At 40.6% G+C, this 15,302-nt stretch overlaps 1 non-coding gene across 1 annotated transcript; it reads right to left on the reverse strand.

Annotated features, from left to right (window-relative positions):
- Positions 1-8,938: 8,938 nt before the first annotated feature.
- On the reverse strand, positions 8,939-9,073 carry LOC120103373 (U4 spliceosomal RNA). The gene has a single exon (XR_010052043.1). It is a non-coding gene; the product is annotated as a U4 spliceosomal RNA (small nuclear RNA).
- Positions 9,074-15,302: the final 6,229 nt, after the last annotated feature.

Below are 15,302 nucleotides of genomic sequence, written 5' to 3' on the forward strand. Positions count from 1 at the left end.
TGTAGTTTTAGGGAAGTAGGTAGGAATATTCAGGGTAGGCAATACCTGATTAGCATGGAGAGGCATTCCAGAATCTCAGGTGCCTGCTCATAGGGCTCTTATTGGGAGAAAGGTATCTGAACATGTACTCTAACCAAGGCTATGGGACATTATGCAAGTAGAGGTGCGTGTGTGTGTGGGGAGTGTGGGGGGTTGAGTCATTTTCTCATTTCATTTTTGTTCCCATTAAATTTAGTGAGGTATAAGTGACACAACGTATTGGATTCAGTAAGATTTAACAAATACATACACCTACTCTCTTATTTTCCTTTCTGTTGTGAAAAGAAAACCTTGATAACAGCAGCTTAAGGGAATAAGTTTATTTGATTTAAAACTTAAGGTAGTAATGAATGGCTGTAGGGTAATCCAGGTGTCAGAAACTTGAAGCAGCTAGTTATATCACATCCACAGTCAGGAGCATTGAGCAATGAATTAATGTATGCATGTCTTGCTCTGCTCACTTCCCTACTCTTACATAGTCTAGGATCTCAAATTAGGGAATGAGGTCACAGCCACTGTGGGTACATCCCATACCCACTATGGGTATATCCTCTCAAGTCAACTCATACAATCAACTAATGCCCCACAGAAATGTCCACAAGCCAACCTGATTTAAGCAACCTCTCACTGAGACTCTCTTTCCAGGTGATTCTACAGTGTGTCTCATTGACAAAACTATCACATCTTTGAAGCAATCACTAAGAAATACTGACTATATTGATTATCTCCATAATTCACTTATATCCCTTTGCTAACCTAGCCCTTGGGATGAAGTAGGTAATCAAATCTTTGTTCCTTCTTTATCAGACGGCTTTATTGTTAAATGGGCTTTTAGAGTTTCTGTCTATAAATCCCTTTTTAAAGTCACATATTATTTTCAAGTAAGTTCTTCCAGACTTTGGCAAGTATTTTCATCCTATCAATATATATTTTTAAAATAGAAGTTTTTAATTTTGCTTAAATCAAATTTGTATATTTTTAGCTTATACTTAATGTTGTATTTAAGAAAAAATGTTGCCAAACTTACATTCACATAAATGTTTCTTTTTTCCCCAAGAAATGCTATGGTCTTGGTTTTGTAAGTGTTGAGGTGTGAGAATTAATTTTCATTATCAACTTTACTAGGTTTTGAATCTTCTAGGAGATACACTCTGGGCCTGTCTCTAAGGACATTTCCTGAGAAGTCTAACTGAGGGACTATACTCTCTGTGGCCAGAACCTTTGCATGGGCTAGGGATTTGGATCAATCAAAATAAGAAAAAGGAGAAAACAAAGCAAACAACAATGTCGCTCTCTCCTTGCTTCCTGAATGCAAATACAATGCAACCAGCCACCTCAAGCTCCTGCTGCTGCAGCTGCCCTGTCTTCCTATGGTGAACCTCATCTGCTCAAACCAGGAGTCGAAATAAACTCTTTCTTCTTTAACCGGATTTTCTCCAGGTACTTTTTTCTCAAGTAGTTAGAAAAATAATTAACCCATAAACTATGTGTTTAGGTCATCATTGTTGCTGAGATGAAATGCCATGACCAAAGCAAGTTGAAAAGGAAAGGTTTTAGTTGGCTTTCACTTCCATCAGAAAAAGTCAGGACAGGAACTCAAACAGGGCAGGAACCTGGAGGCAAATGCTGATGCAGAGGCCATGGAGACTTGCTCATCATAGCAAGAACCCAGGACTTTTCAGTCCTGGGACAAGCACCATCCACAATGGATTGGGCCCTCCTCCATTAATCACTAAGAAAATGCCCTACAGGCTTGTCTACAGTCCAATCTTACAAAGGCATTATTTTTCCTTTCCTTTTCTTTTTTTATTCAACATAACATTTTTATTGAGTCTTTGAAACTTTCACATTATATGACCAATCACATTTACTTCTCAGTCCTTCCATATCTGCTCCACTTCCCTTGTCTCCTATCCTCAACAAAAGGACAACAAATAAACAGGTGAAATACCTTTGAGAAAGAGGGACTTGGAAGGCTTCTCTGTCAACTCCCACTCCCCCAAACACCTCCCACACACACTCAGAGTATCACCTTAAGCAGGAAGCCATTGAAGAGAACTCTCAAAAGGTGTGATAAGGATGCTGAGGTTTAACTCTCCAAAACTGATGGCTTCCAATGGGAGTTCAGGAAGGAAAAGACATTTCTATTTAAGGGCAGACCACAGATAATTTGACCATTCTTCAGGGAATATATAGATTACACAAATTGGAGGCATTTTCTTAATTGATGTTCCTTTCTCTCAGATGAATTTAACTTGTGTCAAGTTGACATAAAAGTATTCAGTACAGTACAGATAAGACCATACTTTCTCCTCATTATTTTTCTATCTTTGTAAATTTCAGATATATGTGCATGAACACATATGTAAGTGTGTTTATTTCTTGAGTTACTGAGCCTTCTGTTGCTGTGAGGGCAGAGTTGATGCTGTCAACCCTTAATGACAAATAAGGCTTTTTGGCTCACTGTTTCTAAGGTCCATGGCTTCTTGACCTCACTGGTTTTAGAACTGTGATAGCATAGTATATCATGATAAAATGTGGAAGAGGAGGTTTGTTTACCTCTTGAAAGACAGGGAGTGGAAGGAGAAAGAAGGCAGAAGTCCCACTGTTTCAGGTCAGGAACAAGTAATACAACTTCATTTCCTTAAGCTCCAATTCTAAAAGCTCCTACAATCTCTCAAAACACCCATAGGCTGGTGAGCAAACCTTTGACATATGAACTTTTGAGGTATGATTCAGATGCAGCATTTCTGAACTCTATTTGAGGTGTCCGTTAATATAACCATTACAGTGTTTTTAACCATGTGGGCTTATCTATGTCTACCCCAGATCCCAAATAATAATATGGGAGGCTTACATTTATTTACAGTGCATATGGCCTTAAACTAGGCTTGGTCCTTGATTGGCTCTTAACTTAAATTAACCAATTTATACTAAGCTAAGTTCTGTCCATATGGCTGGTTACCTCTCCTCAGTTTCATATGTCCAACTTCTTCCTAGTCTCAGAGGCCAATCTCCTGCCTGGCTCTTTCTGAGCATTTCTATCTCTGTCCAGAAGTCCTTCCTGTTCTCCCTTGCTCTGGTATAGACCATTCAGTTTTTTAGAGACAGGTGATGTTTTTACTCACTCCACAAGTGATTATCCCTATGCAGTGTGTTTATTATTTTATCTTCCTAATACAGTTTTGAAATCAAATAGCACAAAATATCCATGTATGAGAAAAGGGGTACAGGATTGGTTATGGAGAGAGGGGGTAGGATAGAAGCCCAGAGGGCCAAGAGAACAAATGAAAATATGTAGTCTTTGGGGTGGGGTGTGTATGGAAGTTGGGTGAACCCTCTAGAAAGTACCAGAGACTCAGGAGGTAAGAGAGTTTCAGGACTCCATGGGGGCGACCTTAGCCAAAATACACAATGGGGTGAGGGAACTTGATAAGTCTCCCTCCAGTAGATAGACAGGACCTCAAGTGGAGGAACCCACAGTCAACAGTTCTGTCTAAATATAGAACTGTTCCTGTCTAAAAGAATTGCAGGAACAAAAAATGAGAAGAGACTGAAGACAGGAGTCTAGCATGGCTGTCCTCTGAGAAGCTGTACCAGCAGCTAACTGAGACAGACGACCAGTACTTACACCCAACCATTGGACTGAAGTCAGGGACCACTATGGTTGAATTAGGAGAAGGATTGAAGAAGCTGGAGAAGAGACTGACCCCATAGAAAGACCAGCAGTCTCAACTAGCCTGGATCCCAGGGAGGTCCCAGAGACTGAGCCATCACCAGGTAGGATGCATGGGCAGATCTGGGAGCTTCCCACCTGAACACCCCCTCACGTGCCCCCTCCCCACTCTGCCCATATATAGCCGAGGTCAGCCTGGTCTGGCCTCAGTGGGAAAAGATGTGCCTTCACCTAATCCTTGAACCTAATCCTTCAGAGACTTGAGGTCCCAGGAAATGGAGAGGTCTGGGGAGGGGGACATCACTCTCTCAGAGGCAAGGGGGAGGAGAAGTGGGATGAAGAACTGTGGGAGGAGGGACCAGGAGAGGAGACCAGGAGGGGAAGCAATGGCTGGAATGTAAATAAAATAATTCTTTAAAAAAATATTTATTCTGTGAGCTTTGTATTTTTATATGATTTTATTATAATCAGGTTTTTTTTAATTGCACACAGGAAAATGCTGTATTTTGACTGAAATTTTGTTGAAGGCATAGACCAGTTTGACAAGACAAAAACAATAATTTGTCCAGGTTCATCTGTGTGCAATGGAAAACACTGTGCTCTTTCCCTCACATTCTTATAAGGTGATTTCTAAAAGTACGTTTTCTACAGCACCTAGAATGATATGTGGTGTCTGTTACTCAAGCATCCTCTTCTTAGATACAGTACAATGCATAAGAATAAAGCCCTAAACCCCCAGCACCTTTCAGTGCATATTACTTCCTGGTACCTACTTCATCTTAAAAGCTATATGACCACTTTATTTCTTGAACCCCCTTCATGGTCACACCAAACCCATTCTCTAAACATTGCACGCTGGTTTTGGCCTTGTGCTTTCTCTCTGTACCATCACTGCTTCTTACAAACAGCCCCTTTCTCTTTTACATAATTCAACTCACCATTCCAGACATGGATTAACTGTTGTCTTATGACTTGAAGACATTGTACTCACAGCTTACTGTTTTGTTGAGTTTAAATAGGATGTGCATATATGCACTGCAATTATATATTTGAATGTTTGGTTTGGTTTTTTTTTTTTTTTTGGTATACATTTCCTAGAAGAATTTATGACTCTTCTGGGTAGGACAAATACTACTTTTTGTATAGCATCATGTTAATGCTTATCACAGAGTCAAACTCATAGTTTGTGCTTATTAAATTTATATTGAAAAATATGTAAAGTTTCATATAACTTATTACAATTAAAATCTGTTCTTAATATGCAAACATACTTGCTATTTGTATGGGGATGGGTATTTAAAAAAAAGTTCAGCAGTATTTCTATTTTGGTAGTTTTGCCACTAAAGTTGTAGCATGAATAGTAATACATTGAGACAATACAAACTCTTAATTTCTGCCCAGCAGGGAAATAAAAACAAGAGAGAACCAGGAAAGCATCTGGCACCCGGCTAAGAGGGGATCCCTCTCTTCTGCTCTTTTGGCTCCAGTGAACGCCAGAGCAGAGCAGAGGGAGCCCAGCAATAGTTGCCTTAAGGGTTTGCCAAGGAAGCCCTCAGCAAGATAATGGGCTATTTATTAGGGCACTGCTGAAGGATATGAACTCTACCAAAAGGAGGCACTCAAATAACTCTGTGCAAACTCAGTGGACCACCACATCCCCATGGCCAGCAAAAGAGGTTTTAGCCTGCGGAAAGAACCCCTGGCCAAAGTTAAGAGTCTCCAGGGAAAGGTCAGTGGAAATGCTTCTTTGTCTTGCAAAAGAGTTCAGTTGATGAGTGTTTGTGGTTTACCTAAAAGTGAGAAAGTTGTACTTAGGACTCCCACCTTAAATAATTAGCTTTCCCATTGGCAAACTTTAAAATTAGACTAAAATGTTTACTGTAAGGAATATGGCATGCTGTTTTGACAGAAGAATTTCTCCCTAATTCAGTCTTAGAAAAATTATCCTTAATCCAGATGTGAGCAAAAATAAATTGAGAACATAAAATATTTTAAGTCTACTCCCATGATAGGCCAAACTCGGTATTATGGTGAACCAGGGTCTCTCTTTGGAGTAAAGTATTTTCCTGCATGAAGTAAATAACTTCTTCCTAAGCATGAAATGTTACTCTCCAGGGGGTATTTCAGTTGCCTGAAGTTTCTGTAAGATTGAGATTGTTTGGGCCAAATTTGACTTGAATCTTGTTTCTTTTTCCATCTCCCAGGCTCTAGTCTAAATAATTTAGTCAGAAAATAAAAGCGTCCTGTTCAATCTGATTCTTCACGAATTCAAATGATTTTACTAGAACAAAAGGAAACAAAAAGAAGAAAGAAATTTCTGTTTTACAAAATAATGAAGACTCCAGAGTTAGGTGTAGAGAATATCTAAATGTTGAGACAAAGATTGTGAAGGAAGACTTTGCGAGTATTTTAACACAGGAGGAGTTTGAGAGTCTTTCCACCTGCTACATCTTCAGGACTAAGTCTAACGAGTCAACAAGCCATAATCACTGCTGCAAAGCGACCACTGCAGACACTCAGCAACCCCTGAACAGAGATTAATCAGCTTAGCCTTCATTGCTTCTCTGAGGGACAGGCAAAGAGAAATAAGAGTTTTACCCAGAATCTGCACACGTGTTAAATCTTTTGGAGTCGTTGGTAAAAGTGGGGTTACATAGACCTTCATAAACATTATAGGCTATTACCGTTGCTCACGGTCATCTTCCAGAACTGGTTCGTAAGATCAAACTGCTAAAACTAGTACATTCTTGAATTACATAACATGTCAAAATCAAGCTGTTATGAACCTCGATGCTTCATCCCTACTGGATATGTTTCATGGTGCTGGAAGGCTCTGGACAAGCCGGCAGAACAGAAATGGAATCATCATTCTTACTCAACAGTGAACTTTGCAAGATGCAGTAATGACCAGCTGGACAACAGTGCCGCTGTAATAGTGGCAAGACTGTTATGCAGGTAACCAACTGCTTTCTAATTGGATTTAAGACCTCTTCTGCAATTAAAAATGTGCCCTCCTCCAGAATCATAAGGGAATTTTACATGCTCTGCTTAAGCTTTCCTATTTCTAGTTTACATGTAACTGTAAAATGGGCTAGTTACTTCATTTTTATTGCATTTTATACCTTAAATGTTATTTTATATAGTGCATGATACGTTTATCAATTTTTGCCTATTATCACCATCATTATGATTATTTATTCCACTCATTTCATTTAGTTCAATTTCCTTTTTTTCCATACTTTTTAGGGATGAACCATCAGGAATAAATCATTTCCATGTTTCATTTGTATGAAAATTTTGCATTTGAGTTTTTGTTTTATACCTAAATGATCATTAACTTGACCATGTTACTTATGTTTTCTATCAATGTTTTCTAATCTTTCCTGTTGGAATTGTATATACTTCTATTTTTACTTTGCCTCTTCTCTTTCAAGTGTCCTGTCTTCAGAATGACATTTCTTTTTTACTGATTCCTATTAATTTACTAATTTTGGGCATGAGTATTGAATGTTTTGACAGAAAAGTAAGCAGAATTCAGACAAAGATTTGCAATGTTCTCTAAGGTTCTTGACCCCTGCACCTTTATAGTCAGGACCTCCGCCTACCAACTCAGCTGTCCTATATGTGCTTTATGTAGTGAAGTTTTGCCTTTTCAAGGATCTGCTTTGTCTCTGGAGTAAAGTAGCATCGTGAAATCGGCCCCCTGTGTGTATTTGTTATTGCATTTTCTGGCAATTTCTCTGCCTGTAGAGTACTATATTTTACTCTGTTATGACTTGTTTATCATTTACAGTTAATGGGTATTGGGCTGTATTCACTTATTGTTGGTAATTATGAATGTCTGTTTGTTAACATTGATATAATACATTTGTATATAGGAATGTGCCATGTATGTTTTATTTCTCTTGGGTACATATGTAAGGAGAAAATGACTGGTTTGATTAGTGTAGTATTGGCTTTTTACTTTTCACTGTCTTTGTAGTCTTATTTTTAGAATGATTTTTACAATTTTATATTTCAATATGGCCATAGAACTTGTTTTTATTTCAATCCTTTATTTAATCTATTTTGATCAGACGGAGTTGGTATCTCATTGTGGTCCAAACTACGGTTTCCCTCATGATTAAAATGTACCATCTTTTAGTGTGCTTATTTATCGCATATCACTTTCTAGAGAGAGGTCTTTACAATTCTTTGGTCATGTTTAAATAATTTTATTGTATCATTTAATTGTAATAGTTCTTTGTAATAATTCTATTCTGGGTCAAAATCATGGTACTATGTGTACTATACAATCATCTCATAATCCATGACTTGTCTAAATCCATAGAAATATATTTTAAGAGGTTTTGTAATTTTTTTCTTTGAAACAGGGTTTCCCTATGCTGCCCAAACTGGTCTCAAACTTCAGACAACCTTCTTGCTTGTGACCCTAAATTGTAGGATTTCAGGCTTGTATGATCACACCTGGGTGAGAGATCTGTGATTCTGATGAGGTTTACTATTATCATTATTTTTCTATGCCGGATTAGTATTTTGTCACAAAATATTTGAGTACAATAGCTTTTCTGAAAAGAGATATTTTGGTTCACATTTCAGAGTGTTCAGCTTATACTCCTTGGCTCTGCTGATTCTATGTGTGTGGTGAGGCAGAATGCCATAGTAGCTGACAGGAAAGAGGGAAGATACATGTGTGTACACATCACGTATCATGTGTGTACACATGCAGGTAAGGGCACACGTGCGTACACAGACATAGACACACACAGACACACACAGACACACACAGACACAGACACACACACAGACACACACACATGCACACACATGGACAGAGAGAGACAGAGACAGAGAGAGAGACAGAGAGAGAGACAGAGAGAGAGACAAAGAAAGAGAGAGAGTTTATTTAAGATTCAAGATACAAACCCCAAGAACCAACTTGCTCCCGAGGACCTACTGGCTCCAACTACCTTCCAAACTTTCCAGAACATTCCAAAATAGCACCCTCACTTGGGAACTAATTCTTTAAAACCTTCTGGGCTATTCTCGGGGAACATTCACAGCAGTTATAACTATTTCTTTGATAGTTTATGCTTGAAAAATATAATTATACAGATTAACAAGACTTTTCTAATTTTTAAGAATTTATTATCTAGTTTTAAAGAAATAGTTTATTTTTAATTGTTTATCTATCCCTAGCCAAGAAATATTTGCCTGGCTTAAAACCATAAAGATTTTGTGCTATGTTTTAAGAAGCTGATTTCAGATACTATGCTTTATTTTGTGTTAGTTCTCAATTAGCAATAACTGTGCCTCGGATAAGCCTCACTGGCTACAACACTGACACTGCACAGAGCTTTTGCTCTGTGTTAGCCTTCACAGTGTGGCAGGCAGGAGTCAGACTGCACGGCTGCACCGAAGCTCATTGTGCTGTGGTTGTTACCGGGCAGGACACCCAGATACTACCTGTGCAGAGGAGAAGAAAGGTCAGTGGGAAGGCCAGACAATGGCACTGTAGCCCCAAAGACTGGCATAACTATGAACATCAATTAAATTAAAGTGACAAATCACTTGATTGTAAAATATAAGCTTTCCCACACTAGGTTTAAACATTATAAAGAAACATTGTCTCCCCTAGATATCTTAGGAGTATGGAATGGATTTTCAACTTGTTGTGAGTGAGTCCTGATAGGACTACTAATTTTAAGTAACAAGAACACCTGCCTTAAGTATCAGCATTTTTCTAGGCTTTAATAAAGGTTTGCAACTTTATTTTTAAAATGAAGCAGAGGTGTGACCATGTAGTATTCATTTTGACTGTTCCTGGTAATAAAGCAGGGTGGCTCTTAGGACCAAGCTGTTTTCTGCCTACTGTTGCTATCAAGATGGCCACTGGCTAGAAGACGTCTCCCTTCAGTGTTGTGTGGATGAGTATTCCTGATTCCTATCCCAACTATCCCAAACCTAACACAAGCCTGGAACATTCTATGTAAGTTTTCTATCGTCTCAGAGGTAACAGCAAATTCTACGAATGTTGACCACAAAAAACTGTGTTTGTGGAAACTTCCTGCCTGTTCTCAGGAATTCTTTTCTTCTTAGGGTTGTTAACAAATATGATGCTGAAAATGGTCTCATCCTGTAAGAAATACCCACTGTCCTACCAAGGGGAGGCTGCTCTCTGTAATGCCATCTTAATAACGCAATTCAAACATTCAGAATGGAGAAATTGTGGTTTATTTTCTTTTTCTTTTCCCTTTTTCTTCTTTGTTGTTTGTTTTTGTTTTCGAGGCAGGGTTTCTCTGTGTAGCTCTGGCTATCCCAGGGCTTACTCTGAACACCAGGCTGGTCTCGAACTCACAGATCTGAATGCCTTCGCCTCCCGAGTGCTAGGATGAAAGCTGTGCACTGCGCCACACCAAGCAAGAAATTGTTTCCTTTCACGTGACCAGCTGTGGGCTTAGGAAATATGAAGAATAACAAGACTCCTTTCTTGTTTTTAAGCAATTTATAATCTACTTAGAGTTAAGAAAATGCGAAGTGGACCCACTGTTGTGGTTCATGCCTTTAATCCCAGGCAGAGGCAGGCTGCTCTCTGTGAACTTGAGGCCAGCCTGGTCTGCTCGGTCTGTGTTATACAGAAAAACCCTGACTAGAAAAAGGAAAGAAAGAGAGAAGAAAGAAAGAAAGAAAGAAAGAAAGAAAGAAAGAAAGAAAGGAAGGAAGAAAAGGTAGAGGAGGAAGAGAAGGAAGAGGAGGAGGAAAAGGAGGAGGAAGAGGAAGAGAAGGAAGAAGAGAAGGAGGAGGAAGAGGAGAAGGAGGAGGAACAGGAGGAGGAGGAGGAAGAAGAGGAGGAGGAGGAAGAGGAGAAGGAGGAGGAAGAGGAGGAGGAGGAGGAAGAGGAGGAGGAGGAGGAAGAAGAGGAGGAGGAGGAAGAGGAAGAGGAGGAGGAGGAAGAAGAGGAGGAGGAAGAAGAGGAGAAGGAGGAAGAAGAGGAGAAGGAGGAGGAGGAGGAGGAGGAGGAAGAGGAGGAGGAAGAGGAGGAAGAGGAGGAGGAGGAAGAGGCCAGAAAGTGAAGCAAACTCAGGGCACTGTTGGCTGGGTGGATTATACCTTGGCATAATGGGAAGTTTGTGGTACATCTCCTTACTGACTACAGTGGGCCTTGTTTTTAGAAGTCAGGTGTTGACAGTGCCTTTGTACATTATGGCCTCCAGTCAGAGCACATGAATATTCAAGTAGGGCCTGAAATCCCCTGCAGCCTCTTCTCACCAGCCTCTCCTGGTATGAGAATGCCAGACAAGTCTGTTTTCTGCTGGCTTTCACCGAGCCCTGGTTGCTTTCATTTGGGGTGGGGGTTTCTCCTGCTTGCTCTTGCTTTGTTTTAACTATAGGTTTTGCTGAGGGTGCTTTATGCCCGGTGCAGATCCAGACAAAGAAAACTTTTATGCAAGTAAACAAAACAGATCACACCGGGCCAGGATTTCTGTGCCGGCCATATTCCTTAGACTATTTCTGAGCAGTTATTTATGGATGTCTGTTTATCCCCTGGAGCCTGACTTCACCTCTTGGTGCAGTGAAACCACTCTGTGTTCAGTGCAATGATCTGCCACCCCAGGGAATGGGTAGATGTCAAATATTTACCCCTGTGGGAATGAACGCAAGTCAGAGATACACGGAGAAAATAGGAGTTCAGTGCAGGGTCCGCCACGGGAACTAGCAGCAATTTTGGGGAAGTAGATTTTAAAGGAAAAAAGCAAAATGAAATAAAGAAATATCACAACTTTAGCTTTCTTTATGGGGCAGGGAGGAGAACCCTCTAAAGTATAAAGTAACTTCAAGCAGAGGAGGATTTTCACCCTCCTGCTTTCTCAGCAACCACACCCACCATTTTCTCACCTGGCTCAGCACCAGGCCCAGAGGGAGACATTTTAAAATTTTTATTCTTTTAATTGGAAACGGATGCTGCACCTTGTCTTTCAAGTCTGCATTGAGAGGGAGTTAGGTAGTGAGGTACTAAAGGGGGGAAGGAAGATGAAGGGACAGTGGGAGAGAAAGGGGGAGAGAGAGGAGAGAGAGGAGAGAGAGAGAGAGAGAGAGAGAGAGAGAGAGAGAGAGAGAGAGAGAGAGAGAGAGAGCGCCAAGTATTAGTTTAGCCCCAATGAAACCTCATAAAACTTTGAAATCAAACTTGGCATTCAACTCTGTAGATAATCACACTGGAAAAATCCAGAAAGTCAAAAGAAAGTTTACTGTCTTCCCCAAGGGTCTTCATTTCAATTTTCGTGCCTCACTGGTCCCTTCCCCTGCCGTTTTCCTTTGGCATTGGACTTACTGTATTATCAGGTACAAAACTACATTTCTACAGGCTCTGTCAAATCATGGCAAGTTGCAAAACGGCTTGTAAAATAATCGTGGACAAGGAAACCGAACAGTCACTAACACCGTAAAGGGACTACACCAAAGGCCAGGCTCGAAATAAAGTCCATGTGACCTATGTAACAGTAGAAGCCTCTCAAATCTGGAAGACAAAGTACAGGCATGTTCCTTCGTTTTTCTTTTCACAGGGCACGGGATTTTACTTTGCTGTAGGCGCACAGAGCGAAGGGGAGTTTGTTGAAGCCATGCTTTCTGATTTGAAACCTGTACACTGTTTAGATAAATGACAAGGCCATCACTGCTTACACATCAGAGTTCAGAGCGACAGTAAATTCCAGTTGAGCCAGGTATCCGTCTGCAAGAACTCCTAACAGCTCACTTGTCCTGGGAAGCGACCCTAGGCTGCCCTGCCTTTGGTGAGGACAGCTTCGCCTTGCGGCTGGGCACACCACATTCAAAAGCAAACATTGGACAGCTTCACCTTCTTCCAGTTTGGCAACGAGAGTAGAATCCACAAAGGAGCATTACTTTAGTTTGTATTTAGAAATGTAAGTCCCGGCAGACTTAAGAGCTGGTGCCTGGGAGGCCCCTGCATTGTGAACCCCTCTGCAGCAGGCCGGCTTACACAAGCAGGCTTTGTTTTAATTAGCACAGGAGTAGCCCTCCCTCCTCCTGCAGGGCTTCCAGTTTACAATTGTCTGGGAACTCCCTCAGCTGAAAATGGTTACTAAGAAAATTTCCACAGAAATCCAACCCAAAGGGCCAGGCCAATGCTGGGCTTTTAAAAGAACTTTTCCAAATTGAGTCTTGAAGCAAAGTTGTTAGCAGGAGTGGAATGCTTGCTGGAATGGATGTCCACTCCAGGGAGAGCCCCAAGGTTAACTAGGTGGTTTGCTTCAAAACAGTAGTCAGTTCTCCCTTCGTTTTGCCCCCCAACCCACCCCCCAAAAAGGTAGAAAACAGCACGACTTCCTTTAAATGTGTTATGGATCTGGTGTAAAGTGACAAAAGCCAGGAGGATTTAAAATAAAAGGTGACTCCAAGCTAGTTTTCAAGAGTGCGTTGAATCTGAGTGCAGAAGGTGCCAGCAGCAGCTCTCCATGCTGCCCTCCCCTAACCTCCGGCATTAGAGAGCTTTGGGACCATTGGTGCCTTGAAGTAGTGGAGATGCCCGAGTTGTATTCAAAGAGAAAATCAGTCAAGGTGGGCAAGCGGAGCTTTGGAGGCAGTCACAGCTCCTGGAGTAGGCCTTCACAGCTTTGCTCAAGAAAGTCATGTGGTTCCTAGCAGACATATTACCACCTGATTTGCTGTCATTTCTCTGGTTTTCATTTGTCACTTTTTATTTTCCGCACGAGTATTTTCAAACCGAAACTTGCAAGATGTGCACAATGAAAACTTCATCAAATGTGTACATATTTTATAACTCAATTTTGAATTTGTGTTTTGAGATGTATGTGTCATAAACATATTTATGTGATATAAAGTACAATTCATTTGTTCACTTGGAAAGCTAGCACACTTTTTAAAGTAATTAAAATATAGTTTCATTTCTTTATTAGGTTTTTTTTTTTTTTTGGATTTGATTTCTTACTGCTCTGTTTTAAGAATTTGCAGCTCAAACTGAACTATTAAGTGTTCTGATCTTTAGGTAAAACCAAATACAAATACTTGAGTATTCTCATTTAATTTCCATGGCGTCTAAGGAAAATAGGTGCATTTCTTACCAAAATTTTGAATAAACCATCCCACTTCTGCCAGTGAATAGTAAGTTGGTGCTGGGAACCACATTTGATCAAAAGTGAAATCTGCAGTTTCCCAGAGCCAGATTACAGATGCATGAGAGGCAAGTTGCTCCACTATAACCCAATGAAAAATAAAATAAAATAAAAACCACAGGTCCATGATGATCCCTCTGGGTTTTTCAGAGACAGAAAGCTCACAAGTTGCACTTATGTCTGCTCTCACACAAAGAAGAGACGAACACCAGCAGCAATTCTTTGATTAGGTAGGTTCTGTGTATGACAGACCTCACAGAGCTTGCTATTCTAGCTCTTTCAGAGCACATTTATAAGCACTGCTAGACGGCTGAATTCAAAGATAAAATTAATGGCCAGAAGAAAGAAATCTTTTATCTCAGTCAAGGATGAAGCCTCTCATGCCTTGGCACTGTTAATGGGTGCCGTTCTACAAAGGGTTATTCACGATTGCTGATATGAAATTCTCTGCCCCATACCTTCAGAGAAAAGGAACTCACAGTGAAGTCTCAGAAGACACCAGTCAAGATAGGAAGCTGCAATTGGGGAGGAAGGACTAGATTATTGGGATCCAGTACTATTTTTCTAACTTGTGACCGAGGTTCCTGAGAAACATCCTTCCTTTTTCTTAGCAATCAATAAAACAGAGATAATAAGTGTTAGGTCTCAGGAACTGCATATGTTGAGAAATGTCAGTCTTAGCTTACCTCAAGCCGGATATAGAAGCATTTCTGGTGGATAGATAAAAGCCAGTATTCTTCAGGAACTTGTGAAATGGCTTCATTCACCCCAAAAGGAATCATTTCTTTTGCTGCTGACAAAAGGGACATATGACTGTTTCAGTGGCCATACTAAAGTTCTGGTTCATCTCATCTTTCCTCCTCCTCCTCCTCCTCCTCCTCCTCCTCCTCCTCCTCCTCCTCCTCCTCCTCCTCCTCTTCCTCCTCCTCCTCCTCTTCCTCCTCCTCTTCTTCCTCCTCCTCTTCCTCTTCCTCTTCTTCCTCCTCCTTCTCCCCCCTTCTCCTTCTCTTCCTTCTCTTCCTCTACTGTGTTATCTCCCAAGCAGCTCCAGAGGTCCACTCCCTTTGTAAGAGCAGTTTTTCCTTCTGGTATGCTAGTCTCTACTATTCTCTCTCTTACTATTCTCTGTTAATATTCCTGAATCCTTGGCCCTGGTAATGGCTAATCTGCTTCTTTCTCTCTCTCTGCTCTAAACTATTTCAGATCCCTCTGGACACATTCCCCCTCGCCCCCATCCTCAACCAAAACCTTCCCTCTACTCCTAGAACTGTCATTTTCAGTGATTTCTCGTTTGCACCCCTCACTTAAAGTAAAATCACCCCTATAAGGAAGGACCATACAAATTATAAAACTTGTATTTGAGAGTGAGAGACAAGAGAAACACTTGGTAATGGTGTGACAGGGCAGGCCAGTCCAGAGGTTCCTTTATCTCG

Source organism: Rattus norvegicus, chromosome 5 (genome assembly GCF_036323735.1).
Source record: "Rattus norvegicus strain BN/NHsdMcwi chromosome 5, GRCr8, whole genome shotgun sequence".
Lineage (NCBI taxonomy): Eukaryota > Metazoa > Chordata > Mammalia > Rodentia > Muridae > Rattus > Rattus norvegicus.